The sequence below is a fragment of the Saimiri boliviensis genome, chromosome 5, assembly GCF_048565385.1.
Source record: "Saimiri boliviensis isolate mSaiBol1 chromosome 5, mSaiBol1.pri, whole genome shotgun sequence".
Classification (NCBI taxonomy): Eukaryota; Metazoa; Chordata; class Mammalia; order Primates; family Cebidae; genus Saimiri; species Saimiri boliviensis.
The window spans coordinates 95,568,467-95,585,482 of NC_133453.1; the positions used below are offsets into that span (position 1 = coordinate 95,568,467).

Genomic DNA, 17,016 nt, shown 5'->3' on the forward strand with positions numbered 1-17,016 from the left:
TATCTATCTATCTTTTGAACACAATGGCTTAAATATGTATCTTCCTCATTAGAGTATTCTTTAACATCTAGAACATATCATTTGTTTTTGTGCCCAAACTTTTCAAGTCTTCTTAAAATTGCTTAGCATACAATAGGAATTTAGTACATGTTAACTGATAATAACATTGGATTCAAAGACTTCAGGGAGGCCTGTGAATGAGCTTCAGGAATTCTACAATTTGACATTTTTCATGTGAATTTTTTTCTGAGGCAAGTATTCATATCTTTCATCAGATTTCTAATGAAATAATGTAATAAAAGGGATAAAAAAAAGAAATTTCCTAACCTCCATAAAAATATGAAAATTGGGAAAATGTGGCACATATACACCATGGAATACTATGCTGCCATAAAAAACGATGAGTTCGTGTCCTTTGTAGGGACATAGGTGAACCTGGAAACCATCATTCTCAGCAAACTGACACAAGAACAGAAAAACAAACACCATATGTTCTCACTCATAGGTGGGTGTTGAACAATGAGAACACCTGGACACAGGGAGGGGAGCATCACACACTGGGGTCTGTGGGGGGGAACTAGGGGTGGGACAGTGGTGGGTGGGGAGTTGGGGAGGGATATCATGGGGAGAAATGCTAGATATAGATGATGTGGAGGAAGGCAGCAAACCACACTGTCATGTGTATACCTATGTAACAATCTTGCATATTCTTCACATGTACCAAAAAACCTAAAATGCAATAATATATATAAACATAAAAAATATAAAAATTTCCAGATCCCTTTGGAATATATATTTATAGATAAATTTACCAATACCCACTCTTTAATGTGACATCTTCTTTTTTTTTTTTTTTGCTCATCTTGATTTGTCTACAAGAAATTTTAAAATTCAAATTTATATAAACACAGGCACACATACATGAGTAGATTATTAAGAAGCTATGTGTCATTGTCACTGGTGAAACATAATTCCTGTGATCCTTTTTTGTTGTTATTGACTAGTCCCTTTATTTTATTTTATTTTTGTTGCCCAGGCTGGAGTGCAGAGACATCATCACAGCTCCCTGCAGCCTCGAACTCCTTAGACTCAGGTGATCCTTCCACCTCTGCCTTCTGAGGAGCTGGGATTACAGGCACATGTCACCATGCCTGGCTTATTTTTTTCTATTTTTCATAGAGATGGGGTTTCACAATGTTGCGAGGCTGGTCTTAAACTCCTGGGCTCAAATGATCCTCTTGCCTCAACCTCCCTAAGTGCTGGAATTATAGGTATGAGCCACTGTGCCCAGCCTACTAGCCCTATTTATTTATTTATTTTAAATTTTTTATTTCCATAGTCTTGTGGGCAACAGGTAGTATTTGATTACATGAGTAAGTTCTTTAATGGTGAATTTTTTAAAGATTTCCTATTCTTGAAAGACTAATGATATATATATTTAAAGTCAAAAGAGTAAAATTAACTGTTTGGGAGAAGGGATAAATCATTAAGTTGCTTCTCAGTACATTCACGATAATGGAATGCACAAACTGAAAACTCATTGAAGTCTTCTGTACTAGGAGTAGACATATAAATGACTGCTTAAGAGTGGGCCATCAAAATATACAACAAAATAATTGACAAAGTATAATACTGGTTTTAACGTGATGTTTCAATAAGGAGGAAATTTTCCAACAGGGGAACAAGCTAGCCTTGAAAAAACAAAAACAAAAACAAAGAAAAATAAAGCACTTGGCTCAGTATATGGATTACTACCAAACCAAATCAAAGCAGATGAAACTGAATCTGTATATTTCTGTCATTTTTGTGATGGGGGTTGCAGACGGATGGATGTATAGGTACGTGTGCAGGGAGACAGAGAAATCAACAATATGCCATTTTGGAATCTCATGCAGAAACTCTAGATATTGCCAAATAATATATAAAACTCTTTCTTCATTGTTGGAGGAAAAGTCCTCACCAAGTTGTCCTTGTCATTATACTTCTTTCAGAAATTTATCTACCTAATGGATGTGGGGCTTAAAATCTAGATGATGGGTTGATAGGTGCAGCAAACCATCATGGCACACTTATACCTATGTAACAAACCGCACTTTCTGCACATGTATCCCAGAATTTAAAGTAAAATACTGTTTTCTTGTCAATAATATTTGAATTGCTTTCTATATCCAATAACATTCTTTGTCAAAAGAAGACCTAAAATAGGTGTCTATGGTCAAAACAATAACCACAGCAAACAACAATAAATAAAAACTAACAAACAAAATCCTCCAATAACCTATTTCCCCCAATTTAGCTGTCGACATTGTACAACTATTCCCATAGTCACTTTGGTCCAAGATATTCAAAAGAGAAAAAAAGTCATGATTAAGCAAACAAAGTCTTTTGTCATGCACAATCACTTGAAACATGAAAAAACCTACTTTTAACATGGGTTTACAGGATGCCATAGTAGAGAAAGAAAGAAATGAAAGGAAATGTTATTCTTGTCTTAAATATCACACATCACCATGGGGAAAAGGAATCTGAAGTTTCTTTGAGTATCATGACTTGTACTAGTCCACATAGAATAGACATAAACCCTGTTTGGTAGATGCTTGTCAGAGTTAAGAATTCTAACTATTGTTGAAGAAATATAATAATTTTAGAAATGGTGCAGAAGATCTTCTAATTAGATGATTTCTTCATAAGGCATCACAGCTATATTAAATAATGACAAAAGCTATACATATATACAATATAATCAATATGACTTTTGATACAATAGTACTATTGACATGGGCTGGAGAAATGAAAAGCAAGACCTATCAAGAATCTTAAGTATAGAATTGATGAAATTCACTGCTTTTTTTTTTTTTTCAATTTTGTTATTAAAGAAAAATCATGAGCTAAACATCTCTGGGAGAAACTGGCATACTTGCATAAGTCCTGTTTGTTGTTTAAGGTTTGTGTTATCATTATCAATTTTTAGGGTTCTGTGGTTCACTTTTTGTTACATAAAATGATATAGTACTTTTGAACTAAAGAAGAACTGTTTTGTTTAAGACCTATTCCCTATTTACTTCTTACTGCCCCCAAACGATAATGATGTTGCTACATTATGAGAGCATAATTCAGTGGAAGTGAGCATGGATTTTATATAAAACAGATATGAATCCCAATTTAGGATATACATCTACAAGGGGAGGAATATTGGGCAAATTATATAACTTCCTGGAAATTTAATTTCTGATAAATAAATGATATAATAGTAACAGTAGGAGGAAGAAGAAGGAGAGGGAGGAAAAGAAGAAGAAAAAGAAGACTGTGTTCTCTGAAATGTTGTTGTGTTACATAAAATATTCTCTGCAAAGTGCCTGGTAGACTACCTTGCACTATAAAATATTCTCTGCAAAGTGCCTAGTAGACTACCTTGCACTAAAATGGTCTCAGTATATCACAAGGGATTACATAGCTTGAATAGATAGTATATTATATCTATGGCCCAAATGCCTGCATTATCTATGGCAAATTCAACCTGCAATTATCTTGGAAATTTTGGAAGTTTGGATAAGAAAGTTGATTAAACTGAAGTCTGTTTAAAATCAACAGCTCTATATTACACATGATTGCCTTTTCAAATTTATAATCTTTTAATAAACTGAGGAATTAAATAATTATATGCTATGTAATCAAAAGGTATTCGAATCCACTTTTAAGCTAAAAGATTTGTCTGCTTTGGTCTTTGTAAGAAAAAAGCAAAAAACAAATTTTATATAATTTGCCATTTTAAGGGAAAATTGGCATTATATTTATGATATTTACAGTCTTCTCTGATGTGGTCTGTGGTTCACAAAACCACAATTTAAGATAAAAAAGAGATAAAATATGATCAGTGAATACTATTTGAAGAGCATAAGTATCACTGAATTAGATTATGGAAATGAGATGAACAATATACTAGGAACATAGTTATAAGATGTCTTCTTACATAGTATGCAAATGTGGAAATGGCATTTAAAACTAAATTCTGCCATTTTTAGAATTTACTACCATCAGTGTTCATTTTGCATGAATGTCTGTGTAATAATTTTTTATTGTTTTTTTGAGCTCCCTCGCTGCACACTGGGAAGTCTGAATGTGTTACTATTCATTTATGCAATAAAGTATTATCCCAATATTAAGTTGTTTTTATTTTCTTTGTTGACTATACATTTAATTTATTCAACCATTAATCATAATTCATTAACTACTGTCATAAGGTAGTAGTGATCTAATAGTCAATGCAAACTGGAAAATCTATCTGGATGAAATTAAACTTAATAGACAGCCATATCAAAGCTCTATTTTTCTACTTGAAATTAAGTGGGTGGCTTTGAATCCTATGGAAAAATTGCTTTCCACTTGCTTCTCACTTGCTTTCTCCTGCCCCTGCTTAAGTGTCCTCAAGTTCTCTTGACTGAACCTTTTAATGACTCTCACATATCTTCTAATTATTCCTTCAGATTCTGCCTTAGTTTGTGCCCTCATTCTGTCTCAATATTATTATTTTACCACTCTGAGTGGCTGTGGTGCTTGCAGTCCAGTTTCTTCATGTCTACTAGAGTTCTTATTCCAAAATCAAATCTGATCAGGTCACTTCTTTGCTTAAACTCTCCAACGACTCCCATTCAACTGCACGACAATTCCAAATGTCTCAGTAAAAGACATGCTTATATTTTATTTTTCTTCCTGCCTCACTTCTTAAGTCTCCTTTTCGATTATAATGTGGAACAACATCTCTGAACACTGTCCCTTATCTCTACGTGGCAATGTGGCAATGTTTGTATGATTCTTTGATCCTTGCTGAAATGTTATTTGCTCTAGAAAGTCTTCTAAGACCCTCTTTATATTTCTTTACTCCAATCACAAACTAAGTATACTGTTATTTAACATGCAATATTTTCCACATTGGACTGTAATTTATTTGGCACATTTTTATTTGCCTCAAATTTGTGCTTCTCAAGGATTTTCTTGAAGTGATATCTGATTTTAAATGTCTCCTTTATTATATGCACAAAGGCTTAGAAAAGTATGAAGATTAATGATTTTAGCATATATGCACCACTTTCTTATCAGTTAAATACCTCCAAAGGTCTAAACATATTTCTCTTGAGATAAGTTTTGCATTTGTCCATTAATCTTTCAATAAAGTACCGTTTTCTGACCTCAGGTCAATAAATTATAATATCTGTGGTCCTTTTAATTTGTAAAATTAGCTTCTAATTATTTATTTAGTTAAGCCTTATAATATGGCTGTGAAGAAGGTGGCTGGAAAATTGCAGTACAGTGAATCCAAGCCTATTTTTAGACTATTCAAATTAACATTGTTTGTGACAAATACACAGTGGTTTATTTTATAAACCCTCCTAATAACACATGAAGCATGAATTACAGATATGAAGGCATATTTAAAAAGCAACAACAAAAATAATACACCAACATGCATGAGAAAAGTGAAGTGAAATGGAGGTTGTAAGAAGAAATATATAAAGAAAAGATACAGAGAGTAAATGGAAAATCCTCAAAGATAAATTAATGTATGCCCAAAGGCAATGAATGCCATTTCATTATAAATATACGAGAAATAAAAATGGAGCCAATTAGTATGAACAAGAAAATGCAAAAATAATCAGAAATAAAGAAGAGCAATATGCAGGGTAGGTTGCATGAGACTCAAAACAGGATGGGGAAGATTATAAAATGAAGTCAAGGGAGTACAACATGATAAAGGAAATCTGGCAAATAAAGAGAAAATTGTGTAGATGATGAAGAGAAATGAAACAACACTTTTCAACTGTAGGAAAGGCAAGAAGTCAGATCCCTCAGAGATGGAAGAGATTATTTATTGACAACAAAGGTAGAGGTAATGATAAAATTAATTCTGGGGGGTCCTCAGTATCCACAAATAATGGAGAGGTTGATGAAGCAAACATAATCATACATTTCCAAGAAAATAGGAACAAATGTTGAAGAAAATTTAAGATTGCTATGGAATGTCTAATCAATTGATGAAGTTGTTTTCTACGTTTCATTCTATTTAAAACAAAAAGTAAAATTAAACAATACTACTAATGCATTTTGGCTACTATAAGCATTTTTAGAGCCAATTGAAAGTGTCATCGACCTGCCAATTAGGTGGAGGACATACAGGACACTTTGAAAAATATCTTTTAAGATAAATCTAGTAAACAATAAGCTAGCAGAGTCAAGTTAAAAGATGTTGCCAAAGACAGAGAAATATCCAAGTCACCCTTTAATATATATTTAATTTTAAATTTCAGGAGGAATGAATCATTATATAACTAAGATTTTTCCAACTGGAACTTTTAAAATACTTTTTTCTAAGTTGGACTTTAAGTATTGAACAGCCAATAGATTTTTGAATGTAATTTTATTTTGCTTCTAAATTTACTTGAATCATTCCCTCAAGTCTATTAAATAAATCTTGAAATAATAAACTGTAATGTAAGGATTTTACTTTTATAGAATTAGTCTAGAAAGCATTAATCAAATTCCTTTAAGTAAATTCACAAAGTCAATACAATACCAAAATGCATAATTTTTAGTATTTTGTTTATTATCAAACTGTAACTTTGACCTTAGAGCAAAATATTATTTATTTCCCTTATGAGAGCTTTTATCAAATGTGCAAATTACTATTCTTTTGGATTGATGATCTTGAACAGATTTTAGGCAGTTTGAATAATATAAATTTGTTAACTAGAAACTAAGAAAATTAATGTATTAGCACTGTAATATCTAGTTGTCCATAGCAAAGTATATACTTTGTTAGGTAAATTACTAGATATAATTTTACAGATTTTGCAGTCTAAATTATTTCACAGCAGTTTAACATCAAAAAGAATCATTCAAAAAGAGTCATTCAACATGTGTATATACAGAATGTGTTACTTGAAAAAATAGCATATTTGATGCTGTGAGGATACAAAATTGAAATTGGATTTCAACACATAATAAGAGAGAGACTATGTATCTGTGCTACCATAACTAAGGCAGAGAAAGAAAAACTACCATTAAAGAGTTTCAGATAAAATTCATAGGGAATTTGGAAATTAGTAGCAATAAAACTTTTTAAATTGGTCATTCAAAAATATTTTAGAATATATGGAGGTTGAATATAAAAATAAGGGTAGAAGTTAGACAGATTGAAATGTGAAGTAAGCTTTCCAGAAGAAAGGACTGAAAAATCCAAAACAAGAAGGTGCTAATATCTATTAAGTTCCTAGTATGTACCCAGTGTTTTACACACCTTCTGTCATTGATCTTTGGAATATTTGTGCATTAAAGCAAAAACAGCTGTGGTTGTGACTTCACAGAGTTAGTTCTTTAAAAGGTGAGTATGATTATTGCCATTTTACATATAAAGCAATTTAGAGTTACCAATGTTAAAAAACTTGCCTAAGGTCCCTTACATCCTAAGTGAGAAGGTTAGATTCAATTTCATAGAGTTCTGTCTTTATAATCCAGGCTCTGTAATTTCTTGCTGGTGGTTTGTATGGTGTATACTTAGAATATACAAGTGAGATTTCAAAGTGGAGGTGATGGTTGGTGCCAGATCATGATGCACATTTTTGAGTGCTTAAAAGGCAAAGTATGCCTGACAATTATGGCAATCTGCAGATAGAGGGATCAGTATTGTCACACAGAAACTACCCACCAGAAAGTTAGCAGCAGAAAATGGAATCAAGAATCTTTAGATTTTAATCTGAAAGGATGACTCAGATTTCCCTAGGACCTAAAGCAACAGAGCCTTGTCCCAAAACATTTGCTGAATACCCTGTCCTAATGATGCTCAGATGAGCTTCTTATTTATTCTACTCCCTAGGACTGGAGTAGAAGAGAAGCGAAACATGAAAACAGAAAAAGACACAAAATAAGACAAAGCATAGGTGATAGGAGCACGAGGTTTTAACAAAAACTGGATATTCAGTTGTTTTACATGCTACAGAGAACTTCAGAACATTTCTTTTCCTTATTTGGGCATACTATATCCTCTATATTTTAAGACCTAAAACTACCATAGCTTTTTTGGTTCCTGTGTCTTGTTGGAATTAAACTTCTCATTCATTCATTCATTCATTCATTCATTCCTTCCAGATAGAGTCTCGCTGGAGTCTCCAGGCTGGAATGCAGTGGCCCAGTCTCAGCTCACTGCAACCTCCATCTCCTGGGTTCAAGCAATTTTCATGCCTCAGCCTCCTGAGTAGTTGGGATTACAGGTGCCTGCTACTGTGCCTGGCTAGTTTTTGTATTCTTAACAGAGACAGGGTTTTGCCATGTTGACCAGGCTAGTCTGGAACTTCTGGCCTCAAGTGATCCACCTACCTTGGCCTCAAAGTGTTGGGATTACAGGCATGAGACACTGCACCTGGCCTGAAATGACTTACTTAAAATAGTACATGTACTCTGTGATAGTCCTTTTTCCTTGAAATATCTTTCTTCCCCTATCTGCAACATGGTAAATTCTGTGTATACTTCAAAACCAAGCTTTCTTGATTTTGCCAATACATGAATCCTACTGATTTTTCATTGGGGCATAATTTTTCTCCCTTCTGAAGTTTCCCAGCATTTACTTGGTACTGATAATATCATACTTGTAATTGTCTAGCACGTAAGTATTATGTTCATGTTTTATATCTTTCATTAGATTTTAAGCTCCTTAGAAAATCTTTAATATTTCTTAAATAATGAAATGTCCCTCTCACTTCCCACTACCACTCCTAAATGAATCCTACACTACTTCTGTGAGAGAACAAAACAATTTCAAAGTAAAAAACCAAGGAAGAAAAAAATTAAATTTCTATTATATAGTAGTACAAGAGTAAGGTGAATTTGTGCCTACAATATTATTACAATATTCAGGCATCTGTTGTATAATTGAACGTCTTGCTTTTTTGCTATGGTTTCCTCTTTGATTGTTGGCTTATTTCTCTAGGGAGAAATAGTTGAAAGAGAGATTTGGCTTCTCTAGCACCTCTTAAGACAACATCAAATACTTTATAAGATCCTTCTCTACCCTAGAAATTGGTGTCTTTGTTAAAGAAACTTTGTAATCTTGCTCATTGATCTTACTAAACATTTTAAAATTTGAGAAAAAGACATGGAACCTTCTTCTACTACTCATGTATTAGTACTATTTCTCAAATAAGTTTCAGTCATTCAAACTTGATTCCCCATGCAACTGCTACTTCCTTTATCTGACAACTATTTTTGAGTTTCTACTGTTTAGAATCCAGTACTAGGTGTTGGAAAAATTTCAGTGAACAAGACAGGCAAACCCCATGATCTGATGAAGTTAGTATTTTGGTGAGGTTGGAGATGATAAATCAATATTGACTAACAAACACATATAGGTGATAATAGGTGTTGTGCAGAGTATTAAAATGATAGGTAATATGAAGAGAAATATGTGATAATAGTAGGTGGTATATAGAATGTTGTGATAGCAAATGACTAAGTGGCTAATTTTTGAAATGGCACTTAAGGAAAGCCTTGGCAGGCAGGTAAAATTTGAATGACAGAAAGAAGAAAACTATATAAAGAACAGTAGAGTAGCAAGAATGTTCTTTTTTTTTTTTTTTTTTTTTTTTTTTTTTTTTGACAGAGTCTTCCTATGTTATCCAGGCTGGAGTGCAGTGGTGCAATCTTGGCTCATTGTTACCTCCAACCCCCGGGTTTGGGCACTTCCATGCCCAACTAATTTTTTGTATTTTTAGTAGAGGCAGGATTTTGCCATGTTAGCAAGGCTGTTCTCAAACTCCTGGTCTCAAGTGATCCTCCTCTTTGCCCTCTAAAAGTGCTGGGATTAAAGGCATAAGCTATTCCACCTGGCCAAGAGTTTTCTAGACAGAAGAAACAGTAGGCACAAAACTTTAGGACAAAACTGAGTTAACATGTTCAAAAAAACGAATGAAGACCAGTGTGTTCACCACAAAGTGAAAAGAGCAGAATGGGATGAGATGGAGCTAGAATGCTGGAGAGGGTTGAAGGGATTAGATGTCAGATTTTTTTCTAAATGGAATGAAAATTATTGTAAAGCTTTGAATAGGAAAATGGCTTGACTTCATTTACATATTTAAAAGATGATTCTGGCAACTCCTAAAGAAGGTATGATAAGAGAGTTAGAACATAAGTGTGGTGACCAACTGGAAGATTACTATAGTAGTCCAGAGAATGATGATGACGACATGGACCAGGATGGCTAAATGGAGATAAAAACAAGCAGATGTGTTCAGGTTGCTTTAACACAGGGCTGAGAGGTCACAGTAATTATTTAGATTGGGGTGTGTTCAGATACAAGTCACCAATGAATCCTAGATTTTTACCTTATGCAAACAAGTAGTTCGAGAAGTTGATTTATTATGGTGGGAAACGACAAGAGAGAAACAGATTTTGAGTGGGAAGGAAAATAAGTATTCTTGTTTAGTCTTGTTAGTTTAAGATGCATATTAAACATCCAAATAAAGACATCAAAGAAACAGTTGAATGTATAGGTCTGAAGATCTATGGTGAAGACTGACTGTAGAGATTTTGGTCCTGTATAAAATCATCTAGACTATTGTAGCTATTAAGAAAATAAAGGCGTTGAAGATTGATCCCTGGGAATCTCCACAAATAAAAGGTGAAGAGGAGGAGGCAGAATTCTCAGAGACAGAAGAAATGTTTCTTATGATGCCAAAGAAGCCCAGAGAAGACGGTATTTTAGAACAAAGCTCAACTGTGCCAAATACTGCTTTTTGCCACAAAATAGCCTGGGCCTTGGAAGCACAAAAAGTAATACCACCTGGCCCCGGAACTTAAAGTTCATATTCTAATGGGAGGTACAGGGAAACAGACAATACTCTGACACATAATTGTGATAATTCATGGTCTTGTAGGAACACATAAGAAGGACACATCCACCCAGACTTCAGTGCTGAGGAAAATGATTAAGAATGGCCTTTTGGAGGAAAAATTAGGAAATGTGGCTAGGCAGAAAACAGCATTCTTTGTTAAAAACACCTGAGAAACCAACTTAAAGTTTGGTAACTTGTAGGAAGGCTTCCACGATGGATAGAACTTCAATTTGGCATAGGATACAACGCTAGAGAGATAAGCATCAGCCAGATCACGGAGAACTTTGAAAGTTATAGTGAAGAGTTTGAACTGTTTTTTCTAAAGGCTATTGGGATTCACAGAGAAATTATTAACATTGAACAACCAGAAAAACAATTTGCGTCTTGAAATAATCACTCTAGCAGCCAGCCCCAGGAGAATGGCTTAGAGTGGGTCAAGAAATCTGATGTGAATATTGTTTATGAACCTGTGGCAGAAATTCAGTCAATAAATGATGAGAACCTGAACTAAAGAAGAGGAAGTAGAATCTTTTTAAAAAAATCTTAAAGTCCATCAAAGTCCATGTATCTTATAATAGGTCATAAATAGTAAAGATGGACACTATTTTTAATTACGACAGAGGGTACGTTTGGGCCAGTAAACGGAGCTCTTTAATTTGGAATTTGGTCAGCAAAAACTGGTAAATAATTCCTGACAGATGGCAACACAGAATCTTCTGTGACCATTAACATCAAGATCTCTGCTTTATGCTTCATCCAAAAGATGCAACTTCTGACAACGTAGACATTTCCAATTCTTTAAAAGGTCCTTTGCCATAGAGTGCTCTTCCCTTTTATGGAAATACAGAGGTCTCTCTTATTTAATAATGTTTATAATAATGTTGATAGTTAAGATAATAATTATTGGAGACTTTATATACTACAAGAGAATTGACACATGCCTCTCTGGTGGCTAATAGGTGACATATCAAAGTGCTGAAGACTCAACTAGAGATCAGAAGCCAGCTCCAAGGATTTTGATAAATTGGATTTCTAATTCAATCTTGAGTACATAATTTTTGCTTGTGTATCTCACTTCTGCTACTCACTTTCTCCCTAGTGTCTATAGATATAGTCCTCTCTCTGCAATTCTGGGACCTTAGATTCCCTAAAAATGTTGAACTCATGCATGGAAAGTGCCAGTGGCATTTATGGTGATAATATTCTGAGACATAGAGGGTGTTACATAATTTTGTTTGGAGATCTACAGAGAGACATTTCCCATTGTTAATGTCTCAACTAAAGTGGCCAAAATGTGTTTCAATTTATATATTAAAAATTATGCAATGAAAAATTTAAAACATAAAACATTAGGAATCCATATAAATGTCTACCTAGTTTCAAGAATTGCCTGATTCTCTTATTCAGTAATTAATCATGTGTTGCTTGGAGATAAAACTGTACTGTGTTATTTATTGGTGCTTAACTCTTCCACCTTCACATAGCCAGGTACTGTTTTGTAGGTGATCAAAATACTAGAAATCATTAGAAAAATGCTATAATTATACGGGTGAGGAAACCAAGGTCCAGAGATATACAAACTTCTTATATTTCTGTAGTCTGCCAGAGGCAGAACTGGAATGCAAACTCAGGTTTCCTGTTTTCAAGTCCAATGTCTTTGCTTAAAACTCTTGGATAGAGGAGATATGTCTTATATTAAACACCGTATTATTCTTTACTAAAATTTACATCACATTGACTTGTTGCTTTTAAGTCGTTGATACCCACAATGTCCTAGAATAATCTGTTGAATAATCTTTTGAGCTGTGACTGTAGCACTGCACTCCAGCTTGGGTAATAGAGCAAGACCCTATCTCAGGGAAAAGAAAAAATGAAGAAGAAGAAAAAGGGATGAATTCATTGGCAAAATATAAAAATAGACATCTATAGGTTCAAAATATGTAAAGCAGAAGTTGAAAGAAAAGAAGAAATTAACTAATCTACAAACATAGCTGGAAAACATAAAGCACCTCTTTCAACAAGTGAGGGAACAAGAATATACATATTTTAGTAATATACTGAAGAACTGGACTCCCCTATGAATCAATTATATATTTTATCTCCATAAAATATTGCAGCAAAATTTTTCAGAGTAGGCACGCATTCCAAGTGCATGAGAAACATTAACAAAAGGATATTAACAGAAATGTGATTTTCAAATTATTTTTTATTTTTATTTTTTAGAGACAGAGTCTTTCTCTATCACCCAGGCTTGAATCCAGTGGCACAATCACAGCTCTCTGCAACCTCAAACTCCTGGGCTGAAGCAATCCTCCCTCCTCAGCCTCCCATGTAGCTTGGGACTACAGACAAGCACCACCACAATGTGTCACCTTTTTTTTTTTTTAATTCCTTGTAGAGACGGGGTCTTCGCATTTTGGTCAGGCTGGTTCTTAACTCCTAGCCTCAAGCAGTCCTCCCATCATAGTCTCCCGAAGTGCTGGGATTACAGGCGTGAGCCACCATGCCTGGCCTTCTGAAATGTGATTTTACAGGACTTGCATTGTCAAAAGTAACCATTAAAATTTTCTCCCTTTCTGTTCTCACTAAAAACAGAAATCACATTAACTCAATCTTTCCAAGCCTTTTTGAAACTCTATATTATTAACACTTTTTAAAAGAAAAAAAAAGTATCTGTAAAAAGTGTCTGTAAGGTAGTACCTTATTTTGGGTTTGGGAATGAAGTGATAAACTATGATGTCATCCTATAGTTAAATTTTCCTACCAAAATGATGAAAACATTGCTTTCTGTAAATATCATTATAGTTGAGGGTTTTGTTTCCTAATGTAAACTAAATTTAAAAAAAAGTTAAAACCAACAGGCACATTATTGTGTGAATAAAAACTAAGCATATTCCCCAAATGTATTATGATAAATATTTTTGTTCTTATATCTCCTTTTATAAATACTGACCTGCACACATATCTTATTAATGCACATTTCTTGAATTTTTGAGTGAGGCAGAGAAAGAAGCTTCTGCATTTTTCTTTATTTCTTTTCATCAATTTTGGAAGAAAACAGTATTACCAGAAAAGGATATACTGAGGAATGAAGACACTGGCAGGAACTGAAATATGAAGAAGAGTTACGAAGAAAAGAAATTAAGAAAATTTTCCTAAGTGTAAGTAAGAGTGACAATAGTTTTCAAAAAAGAGGCAATTGCAAAAAGGGGGAATTGTGAAAGGAGTTGATGATAGTCCTAGAGTGGAGAGCTCAAGTTATTTATATGAACAAATAGGGTATTGGTAGCGTTTTGTCAGTTTGAGAAATGTAGATGTTGCAAGATGGACTAAGGAAGGTTACAAGAAATTCCCTCAAGCCAATAACTTCAATGAAAGTATGCCTAAGAATCATTTGAAAGAAAAAGTGTTGCTTGCGAGAATGAGGAATCATAAAAATTCAGTGGAGAAAAGCTAAGAAATTTTGTTACCCCCACTTAATAGAAAAACGTATTTAAAAAAATATTTGTGGTATAGCACAAACCATAATCAGAAGATTTTGCTATTTCTCATATCATATTATGTAGATAGTACATGTTTAAGTCAATCACACCCTAATGGAATATGTTGACATTTTATACATATTTTGTTTTATATGAATTACTCCATGATTTTAATTTACTAGATATGTATGCATTTTATCAGTTGGTTTTTTTTTTTTTTTTACATTAAACAGATGGTACTTACTATCCCTTTTATTATAAATGATTAGAATTTGGCTACCCACTCAATATTTTTATTTTGTCTTTCTGATTTATAATGTCTGTGTTGATGATGAACTCCATTCACACATATAAAAACATACATATACATACATAAGTATACTATATAGAAAAATCAACTACAATTCATTTAATATTTTGAAAGAATAACATATAGAAGAATCTGTTAGTATAGCTATAATGTTGCATAGCTATCTATTTCCTTATAGAAGGAAAATATTTCATACATGCAGCATATTTATAGACATGTATGAAATATTTTCCTTCTATAAGGTCCAGGTTTGTAAAGAAAAAAGTGCCTTTTCCTAAAAAATAAATGCTTCCTTTTTTTTTCTTACTTTACATATTTTCATTCAATCACAAAAATATATTTTATTTTAAATATATTTTTTACATAATGTCATATTAAATGCGGCTTTTAATGATTGGTTTTGGTGATTTTTGAAGATTTTTGTATTTAGATGGCATACACATTTTCAATCATGTCTTAATTACTTTTAAAAATGCTGCACTGGCTTAGGGACAAGACAGATAACTTGTTAAGCATTTGAAATTTCTGAGCTGTTTTCTCAGTTCTGGCAGTCACTACCCAAGTCCAGATTGTAACCTCCTTTCTGCCTCCAAAGCCTGCCTTGGCTCCGTGTCCAGTGAGGGATTATGGATTTAGCAAGGAAGGTAAGTGTGACTACAAGCATTGGCTCACCATCTGCTCCCCAGCAGAGCATGGGCCAACCTGCATCGCCTGCAGCAAGACCAGGGCACTGTTCTGCAGCCAGCCCTTTCCAACCTGGCTCAAGGCACACAGCACATTCAGTCAGATGATTAGGTCTAAGTAGTCCATATGTAACAGAATATTTTTCCTAAATACCAAAATGAAAACAAAATGAATGCCATTTTTTTCATTCTCCTTACTCGATACATCAAGTTTTACACAAATAAATACTCTCTTAAGGTTTATGCAAATGATAGAAAAATAAAACTATGCATTATTTAGCAGTTCTCCTATTTCAAGATCTAACAGACTTTATTCACAGCATGTTTTTCCCTAGTTTATGCTGGCCTTCTTTTCTGATTCGACTTTTTAATTCATCTTTTTAAATTATTCCTTTTTAAATCATTATCTTATGTGTCTTCATAGATTTTCATGTATTAATCTATTATTAATTTTTACTATACTCAACTTAATCTTAAATTGTTTAAAGCTCTTTTAAGAGTAAACACTTGCCTATGCTTTAAAAATAGCTTGTACTTTTAACATTTTACATATTTGATACAGTAGCCTCATTGAAACCTAACTGTCAAATAAATTATAATTTTATTATGTGCATTTTTAGGCATAGAAGAATCAAGCATTAAATAGGAAAGTTAACCTTTGTGTTCCGGAATCAAGATTATTTTTTAGTTCTCCAGAAGTAAGATTTCCAGTCACCTACATTAGCACATTTTATTTTCTTTTGCATTTATCAATAATACGCTATTAAATATTTTTGTATTTTGTTTCAGGTCAAGTGCCTTAAAAAATAAAAAGATTTCCATAAATAGCAGAAAAACATGCAGTTGAAAGTAGCTTTCTGCTTCCTTTAGCCCTGTTGCTGATTTGAGCACACAGAGTGAACATGAAAATAAGCTGAACAAACATCTCACCCTTTTTACTTAAACTGTTGTCTGCCTGACTGCAGAATGCACACAGAAAACAATCTAAAATTGTATAACCCATAATATAGTATATTAAATTACAACATTGGTCAGTAATGGAAACTTATTCCCAGATATAAATTATTTACAGCCCATTTAAGTAATCCATATTCAGGTGTGGCAATGAAAAAAAGTGCAACATAAATCTTTAATGCTGACCGGTTGAGAGAGCAGAGCTGAGGATTACAGACATTTTAAAGAAAAAAACTAAACGAATTGATATAGCCTGTTCAGTGGCTTACTGCACCAGCGTGCTAATAAATTGACGGATGGCGTGTCAGGGGTAGGAGTTGAAATCCTAGCATTTCTAACTAAGGCGGGATCTAATATCAGACTACCAAAATAAGGAGTTTCTGAACCTGGTTGTCACAGGAAACAGGCTGTGCATCTTTCTGTATATGCAAGTGTTCAAAATATCATATTTCAACATGAAAATCCATGAAGGATTTTTTTTTAAATTAACTCAGTAACTGCATTAGTAATTTCAACGAGCCACATAAATTGTGTTATAAAACAGAGAGGGTATATTAAAGGTAAGCATTTCTTTTTCTTCTTCAAGGAGTTGGGGCCAATGCTTTATTTTGGGAAATAAACTTATCAAAGAAATCCCTTTAATCCTGTTTTACATTTCCATAGTATATAGAATAGAATTCATCAACCAACTTAAAGGGGGAAAGGAAGCA

General features: G+C 33.5%; 1 protein-coding gene across 1 annotated transcript in view; it reads right to left on the minus strand.

Moving 5' to 3' along the window:
* Positions 1–17,016, minus strand: part of ARHGAP15 (Rho GTPase activating protein 15) — a 645,891-nt gene that overhangs the window by 398,610 nt on the left and 230,265 nt on the right. The gene's annotated exons all lie outside the window — the stretch shown is intronic.